The sequence below is a fragment of the Rhinopithecus bieti genome, unplaced genomic scaffold, assembly GCF_001698545.2.
Source record: "Rhinopithecus bieti isolate Rb0 unplaced genomic scaffold, ASM169854v2 scaffold_31984, whole genome shotgun sequence".
In the NCBI taxonomy this organism is placed as follows: Eukaryota; Metazoa; Chordata; class Mammalia; order Primates; family Cercopithecidae; genus Rhinopithecus; species Rhinopithecus bieti.
The window spans coordinates 53,309-62,677 of record NW_016813536.1 but is presented as its reverse complement, the minus strand read 5'-3'; positions in this window follow the sequence as shown (position 1 = coordinate 62,677).

The following is a 9,369-nucleotide window of genomic DNA, read 5'->3' as shown; positions in this document are numbered from 1 at the left end:
ACCCAGGCTGGAGTGCAGTGGCACGATCTCAGCTCACTGCAAGCTCCGCCTCCCGGGTTCATGCCATTCTCCTGCCTCAGCCTCCCGGGTAGCTGGGATTACAGGTGCCGCCACCTCGCCTGGCTAGTTTTTTGTAGTTTTTAGTGGAGACGGGGTTTCACCGTGTTAGCCAGGATGGTCTCGATCTCCTGACCTCGTGATCCGCCCGTCTCGGCCTCCCAAAGTGCTGGGATTACAGGCTTGAGCCACCGCGCCCGGCCTCAACATTCTTAAAGAAAAGAAATTCCAACCCACAATTTCATATTTGGCCAAAGTAAGCTTCATAGGCGAAAGAGAAATAAGATCCTTTTCAGAGAAGTAAATGCTGAGGGAATTCATTACCATCAGACCTGCCATACAAGAGCTCCTGAAGAAGAAAGCACTAAATATGGAAAGACCATTACCAGCCACTACAAAAACACACTAAAGGACATAGATCAGTTACACTATACCACTTAACATCATGATAACAGATCAAATCCACACATATCAATATGAACCTTAAATGTAAATGGGCAGCCAGATGCAGTGGCTCACGTCTGTAATCCCAGCACTTTGGGAGGCAGAGGTGGGTGGATCACGAGGTCAGGAGTTCCAGACCAGCCTGGCCAACATGGTGAAACCCCATCTCTATTAAAAATACAAAAATTAGCCGGGTGTGGTGGCACACGCCTATAATCCTAGCTACTCAGGAGGCTGAGGCAGGAGAATCGCTTGAGCCCCAGAGGTGGAGGCTGCAGTCAGCTGAGATTGTGCCATTGCACTCCAGCCTGGGCAGCAGAGCAAGACTCCGTCTCAGGAAAAAAAAAAAAAAAAAGTAAATGGGCTAAATGCCCCAATTAAGAGACACAGACCGGCAAGCTGGATAAAGAACCAAAACCCACTGGTATGCTGTCTCCAAGAGACCTACCTCACAAGCAGTGACACACATAGGCTTAAAATAAAGAAATGGACAAAAATCTACCAAGCAAATGGAAAACAGAAAAAAAGCAGGGGGCTGGGTGTGGTGGCTCATGGCTGTAATCCTAGGACTTTTGGAGACTGAGGCAGGAGGATCACTTGAGGCCAGGAGTTTGAGACCAGCCTGGCCAACATGGTGAAACCTTGTCTCTACTAAAAATACAAAAAATTAGTTGGGCATGGTGGCTTGTGCCTGTAATCCCAGCTACTAAGGAAGCTGATGCAGGAGAATTACTTGCACACCAGAGGTGGAGGCTGCAGTGAGCTGAGATTGCACCACTGCTCTCCAGCCTGGGCAACAGAGCAAGACTCTTATCTCAAAAAAAAAAAAAAAAAAAAAGGGAAAGAAAATGAAAAAAAAAAAGCAGGGGTTGCAATTCTAGTTTCTAACAAAACAGACTTCAAACCAACAAAGATTCTAAAAAAACAAGGAAGGTCATTACATAATGGTAAAGGGTTCAGTTTGACAAGAAGAGCTAACTATCCTAAATATCTATGTACACAACACAGGAGCACCCTGTATTCCTAAAGCAAGAACTTGCCCAAAATGCAGGTTCTTAGAGACTTTCAAAGAGACTTAGACTCCCACATAATAATAGTGGGAGACTTTAACACCCCACTGGCAATATCAGACAGATCATTGAGACAGAAAATTAACAAAAACATTCAGGACCTGAACTCAGCACTGGATCAAATGGACCTGACAGACATCTACAGAACTCTCTACTCAAAAACAATAGAATATATATTCTCCCCATTGTCACCTGGCACACACTCTTTTTTTTTTTTTTTGACATGGAGTCTCACTATGTCCCCCAGGTTGGAGTGCAGTGGCACAATCTCGGCTCACTGCAACCTCTGCCTGCTGGGTACAAGCAATTCTCTGCCTCAGCCTCCAAAGTAGCTGGGATTACAGGAGCCCAACATCACGCCCAGCTAATTTTTGTATTTTTAGTAGAGATGGGGGTTCACCATCTTGGCCAAGCTGCTCTTGAACTCCTGACCTCATGATTCACCTGCCTCAGCCTCCCAAAGTGCTGGGATTACAGGCGTGAGCCACCGCACTGGGCCAGCACACACTCTTAAATAGATCACATAATTGAAAGTAAAACACTCCTCAGCAAATGCAAAAGAACTGAAATCATAACAATCTCCTTGACCATAGCGCAATCAAGTTAGAAATAAAGACTAAGAAATTTGTTCAAAACCATATATTTACATGGAAATGGAATCACTTGCTCCAGAATGACTTTTACCTCTTTAATTGAAAATTCTTGTTTCCCATCTTGCTCTTTCTTCTTAAATTTCCTTGGTTATTCCCTCCAAGATGATGCTGGATAAGAGGAGACGAGAAGATCCTTAGTGTCATTTCTGACTTTAGTGTGACTTTCTGTAACATGTTCATTATATATTATTTTAAATTAACAATTACAAATTGTTTGATAATATTTTACAAATGATTCTCCTATGTATATTCAGACTCTAGCATTTTATGTACCATTGTTTACAGTAATTTTATTATTATTATTTTTTTGAGGTAGGGTCTCACTGTGTTATCCATGCTGGAGCACAGTGGCACCATTTTGGCTCAGTGCAACCTCCACCTCCTGGGCTGAAGCAAGCCTCCCAGTTCAGCCTCCCAAGTAGCTGGGCCCACAGGCATGTGCCACCATGCCTAGCTAATTTTTAACAATTTTTTGTAGAGATGGGGTTTTGCCATTTTGCTCAGGCTGGGCTTGAACTCCCAGGCTCAAGTGATCTGCCCACCTCATAAAACATGTCAATTTCTTCAATAGATATGGTTCTGTTTGGATTTTCTGTGTCAACTAATGCCAATGTTGGGAGAGTATATTTCCTAGAAAGTTGCCATTTCATTAGATAATTCTAAAATTTATCTGCAAAGGGAGAGACACTAGAATAGCTGAAACATAAGAAAAATAAGAATAAAGTGGGTGAAATCATTGAACACGGTATCAAGACTTGAAAAATAGTGAACATAGAGGCCAGGCGCGGTGGTTCACACCTGCAATCCCAGCACTTTGGAAGGCGGGCGGATCACGAGGTCAGGAGATTGAGACCACCCTGGCTAACAAGGTGAAACCCCGTCTCTACTAAAAATACAAAAAATTAGCCAGGTGTGGTGGTGGGCACCTGTAGTCCCCGCTACTCAGGAGGCTGAGGCAGGAGAATGGTGTGAACCCGGGAGGCAGAGCTTGCAGTGAGCCGAGATTGCACCACTGCACTCCAGCCTGGGCAAAAGAGTGAGATTTGGTCTCAAAAAAAGAAAAGAAAAGAAAAAGAATAATAGTAAACATAGTCAAGATTGTGGCCAGGTGTGCTGGCTCATGCCTGTAATCCCAGCACTTTTGAGAGGCTGAGGCAGGCAGAGCAACCTGAGCCCAGGATTTTGAGAGCAGCCTAGACAACATAGAGAGACCCCATCTCTACAAAAAAATACAAAAATCAGCCAGGCATGGTAGCACATACCTTTGCTACCAGCTACTCAGGAGACTGAGATGAGAGGATCATGTGAACCTGGGAGAGGGAGGTTGCAGTGAGTGAGTCAAGATTATGAACACTGCACTCCAGCCTGGGTGGCAGAATGAGACCCTACAAAAAAAAAAAAAAAAAAAAAAAGACTGCATGGCATTGGTGGAGAGCAATATATATATATCCATGGAACAGAACAGAGAATGCAGAAATATCTTCCTTTCAACTGATACTTGATAAAGATACCAAAGCAGGCCGGGTGTGGTGGCTCACACCTATAATCCCAGCACTTTGGGAGGCCAATGCAGGTGGATCACGAGGTCAAGAAATTGAGACCATCCTGGTCAATGTGGTGAAACCCCATCCTACTAAAAATACAAAAATTAGCTGGGTATGGTGGCATGCACCTGTAGTCCCAGTTACTTGGGAGGCTGAGGCAGGGGAATCACTTGAATCCAGGAGAGGGAGGTTGTAGTGAGCCAAGATCATGCCACTGTACTCCAGCCAGGCGGCGGAGTGAGACTCCGTCTCAAAAAATAATAATAATAAAAAAAGATACCAAAGCAATTGAAAGCAGGACTTTCAAATATGGTACTGCACCAAATGAATATCCACGAATGAAAAACGATGAATCTGCACCTAAATTTTAAACTCATTCAAAAAGGATCATATTGTTAAATGTAAAATAAAGAAACCATAAAATGTTAATCTATCAAGAATTAGAAAAACATACTGTAAATTAATTGGGAACAAGCACATCAAAGAGTTCACAGATATGACACCAAAAGCAGGGAAAAAAATGATAAATGAAACTTCGTCAGGTTAAAACTTCTGGTCTATGATACCAATGGAACAGAACAGAGAACCCAGAAATAAGGCCACACACCTGCAACTATCTGATCCTTGATGAAGCTGACAAAAACAAGCAATGGAGATAACACTCTATTTAATAAATGATGCTGGGATAACTGGGTAGCCACATGCAGAAGATTGAAGCTGGACCTCTTCCTTATACCACACAAAAAAATTAAGTCAAGATGAATTTAAGACTTAAATGAGAAACCTCAAACTATAAAACACGTGGAAGACAGTCTGGGCAATACCATTCTGGACATACAAATGGACAAAGATTTCATGACGAAGTCACCAGAAGCAATTGCAACAAAAGCGAAAATTGACAAATGGGATCTAATTACATCAAAGAGCTTCCACATAGCAAAATAAACTATCCGCAGTGAATAGAAAACCGTACAGAATGTGAGAAATTTTTGTGCAAACTATGCACCTGACAAGAGTCTAATATCCAGCATCTATAAGGAACTTACACAAATTTACAAGAATAAAACAACCCCATTAAAAAGTGGGCAAAAGACATGAACTGACACTTTTCAAAAGAAGACATAGGCCCAGTCCAATGGCTGAAAACTGTAATCCCAGCACTTCGGGAGGCCGAGACGGGTGGATCACCCGAGGTCAGGAGTTCAAGACCAGCTTGGCCAACATGGTGAAACCCGGTCTATACTAAAAATACAAAAATTAGCTAGGCGTGGTGGCTCACGCCTGTAATCCCAGCCACTCAGGAGGCTGAGGCAGGAGAATGGCTTGAACCTGAGAGGTGGTGGTTGTGGTGAGCCAAGATCATGTTACTGCACTCCAGCCTGGGCAACAGAGTGAGACTATGTCTCCAAAAGAAAAAAAGAAAGAAAGAAAAAAGAAACAACCCAGAGCCCAGGAAAAGGGAAGAGGCCTGTGTGACCGGAACAGAGGGAGTGAGGCGTTCACTAGCAAGAGATAAGGTCAGAGATGTCCTGGGAGAGCAGCTAAGGTAGGGACAAGGTCTTCAAACAACTCTGTCCCACAAAAGAACTTGCAAATGATTTATTTCCTCACCTATTTTAAATAAAAGTTTAATTTTTTCTTTCTCATATAAATTGACACACAAATCGTCATATTTTCCATAATCCTCATAAATGTTGACATGTTCAGCTAAGTCCCAGGAAATCCAGGGTTGCCCTGATCTGAGATGTGCAGGACTGCAGAGGAATGCGTTTGGGGAGTTCAGGAAGTCACTTTTGGACATATGATGGTACAGATGCCTGCTAGACCCCCAGAGGAGAGTTGAGGAGACAACTAGACACAGGATTGTTGAACTCAGGGGAGAGGTTTGCAGGAGCCATGTAGGTGGAGTTGAAAGCCATGAGATGAGATGATAAGGAAGGGCAGTGGGTATGGACAGAGATCAGAAGTCATCCAAGGACTAAACTTTGGGTCACTCGACATTCAGAGAAAGAAGTTCAAAACACAGTAGAAGAGGAAAAGGTGAAGTGATCAGGGAGACAAGAAGAAAAGTAAAAGAAGTCGATTTTTTAAGGTTGATGGGATGTCTTCAAAGCCAAGAAAACAGAAAAGAAAGTGATCAACTGTACCACATACTACCAATAGGAAGATGAGGACAGGAAGTTAAACATTGCATTTAAACATGGGGAGGTTTGCCGGGCGCGGTGGCTCATGCCTGTAATCCCAGCTCTCAGGGAGGCAGAGACGAGAGGATAGCTGGAGCTCGGGGGTTCAAGACCTGCCTGGGCAATATAGCGAGACCCCATTCTCCACAAAAAAGGAAAAAAAAAAAGACAAAAAAAAAGTGTAAAAATCGGGAGGTTGGCTGGGCTCAGTGGCTCACACCTGTAATCCCAGCACTTCGGGAGGCCAAGGCAGGCAAATCACCTTCAGTCAGGAGTTCGAGACCAGCCTGACCAACATGGTGAAACCCCACCTCTACTAAAAATACAAAAATTAGCTAGGTGTGGTGGTGCATGCCTGTAATCCCAGCTACTCAGAAGGCTGACACTGGAGAACTGCTGGAATCCGGGAAGCAGAGGTTGCAGTGAGCAGAGATCATGCCCCTGCACTCCAGCCTGGGCAACAGAGTGAGACTCCATCTCAAAAAAAAAAAGAAAAAGAAAAAAGAAAGAAACAAACAAATGGGAAGTCACTGATGACTGAAAAAGAGGGGGTCAGTTGAATGCTGGAAGTAAATGTTTGATTCAAGCAAGAATTTAATGGTTCACGCAAAAGTTGGAGGCAAGACTTGAAGAGAAAGTAAAAGCAAGCTTTCAGAGTATGGCATTCTTTTTTTTTCCCTTTCTTTCTCTCTCTTTTTTTTTTTGAGATGGAGCTTCACTCTTGTTGCCCAGGCTGGAGTGCAATGGTGCAAGCTCAGCTCACTGCAGCCTCCACCTCCTAGGTTCAAGCAATTCTCCTGCCTCAGCCTCTCAAGTAGCTGGGATTACAGGCATGTGCCACCACGCCCGGCTAATTTTTGTATTTGTAGTAGACACAGGGTTTCACCATGTTGGCCGATCTGGTTTCGAACTCCTGATCTCAGGTGACCCACCCACCTCAGCCTCCCAAAGTGTTGGGATTACAGTCGTAAGTCACTGCGCCTGGCAAGGAGTATGACATTCTTAAAGGACCTTAGAAGACGGGAATTACCATAGAGGGAAATGTAGTTACCATTATTTTTTGTTTTAAAGATGGTGAAGGGGGCCAGCCCCTCCATACCTGTGGGCATTTCTCGCAAGGTAGAGATGAGAGACTGAGAAAAGAAATAAGACACAGAGACAAAGTACAGAGGAAGAAAAGCGGGCCCAGGGGACTGGTGCTCAGCATATGGAGGACCCGCGCCAGCACTGGCCTCTGAGTTTCCTCAGTATTTATTGATCACTATCTCTACTATCTTGGCGAGGGGAATGTGGCAGGACTATAGGGTAATGGTGGGGAGAGGGCCAGCAGGAAAACATGTGAGCAAAGACTCTGTGTCATAAATAAGTTTAAGGAAAGGTGCTGTGCCTCGATGTGCACGTAGGCCAGATTTATGTTTGACTTTACACCAACATCTCGGTGCAGTAAAGAGCAGAATTGCTGCCAGCATGCCTCACTCGAGCCATAAGGCAGTTTTACTATTTTCTCAGTAAATAGAATGTACGGTCCAGTTTTACACTGAGACATTCCATTCCCAGGAACGAGCAGGAGACAGATGCCTTCCTCTTATCTCAACTGCAAAGAGGCCTCCCTCTTTCACTAATCCTCCTCGGTACAGACCCTTTACGGGTGTCAGGCTGGGGGACAGTCAGGTCTTTCCCTTCCCACGAGGACATATCTCAGGCTGTCTCAGTGGGAGAAACCTTGGACAATATCCAGTCTTTCTTAGGCAGAGGTCCCTGCGGCCTTCCGCAGTGCACTGTGTCCCTGGGTACTCGAGACTGGAGAATGGCAATGACTTTTACCAAGCATACTGCCTGCAAACACATTTTTAACAAAGCACATCCTGCACAGCCCTACATCCATTAAACCTTGAGTCAATACAGCACGTTTCTGTGAGCACAGGGTTGTGGCTAGGGTTACAGGTTAACAGCATCTCAAGGCAGAAGAATTTTTCTTAGTACAGAACAAAATGGAGTCTCTTATGTCTACTTCTTTCTACATAGACACAGTAACAGTCTGATCTCTCTTTCTTTCCCCCACAAGATGGGAGAGTAGAAGGGAAAAAAATGCTTTATTCTGTGTGTGTGCACGTGTGTTTATGTGTTTTTTAAAGGAGAAGACCACCATCTGGGTACACTGATGAAAATAATTCCCTTGAGCCCAGCGCGGTGGCTCATGCCTGTAATCCCAGCACTTTGGGAGGCCCAGGCGTGTGGATCTCAAGGTCAGGAGTTTGAGACCAGCCTGATCAACATAGTGAAATTCTGTCTCTACTAAAAATACAAAAATTAGCCGGGCGTGGTAGCGGGAACCTGTAATCCCAGCTACTCAGGAGGCTGAGGCAGGAGAATTGCTTGAACCCAGGAGGCAGAGGTTGCAGTGAGCCAAGACTGTGCCACTGCACTCCAGCCTGGGAGACAGAATAAGACTGTGTCTCAAACAAACAAAAAAGAAAATAATTTCCCTTGAAGTAAAAACTGATGACATCATGGAGGAAGGATGCCACGCTGTCCTGAGACTGCAAGTGGGGCTGACCCATGGTGCACAATCCCAGGGACAGCCACAGCCATGGGCAGGGACAGACCATTCCCAGTCACTGCTGAGTAGAGATGACAGGCCCTGAGGCAGGTGGGTGGGTCCATTGGAGATCACTTGGTTTAGTCTTTTTTTTTTTTTTGAGATGGAGTTTTACTCTTGTTGCCCAGACTGGAGTGCAGTGGCAGGATCTCAGTTCACTGCAACCTCTGACTCCCGGGTTCAAGAGATTCTCCTGCCTCAGCCTCCAGAGTAGCTGGGATTACAGACATGTGCCAACACACCTGGCTAATTTTGTATTTGTAGTAGAGATGGGGTTTCACCATGTTGGTCAGGCTGGTCTCGAACTCCTGACCTCAGGTGATGTGCCTGCCTCAGCCCCCCAAAGTGCTGGGATTACAGGCGTGAGCCACCGCACCTGGCCCCTTTAGTCTTTAGACAAAAAAAAAATAACAAACTTTTTCCTGCTCTCACAACACAGACTACTTCACCTCTACTCACCAAAATGTGTGTGTGGTTTTTCTGCACAATGACCTGCTCCAGGTGCCCCTCTGCCTGGCTGCCCACCATCTGGCAAGTGAGGATTGCCTCTGCCCGGCTGCTGCCTCATCTGGGATGTGAGGAGTGCCTCTGCCCCACTGTCTGGGAAGTGAGGAGCACCTCTGCCTGGCTGCCCCCTCTGGGAACTGAGGAGCACTTCTACCGGCCACCGCATCTGGGAAGTGAGGAGCGCCTCTGCCCGGCTGCCGCCCCGTCTGGGAAGTGGGGAGTGCCTCTGCCTGGCTGCCCCCTCTGGGAAGTGAGGAGCACCTCTTACCGGCCACAGCATCTGGGAAGTGAGGAGCGCCTCTGCCCGGCTGC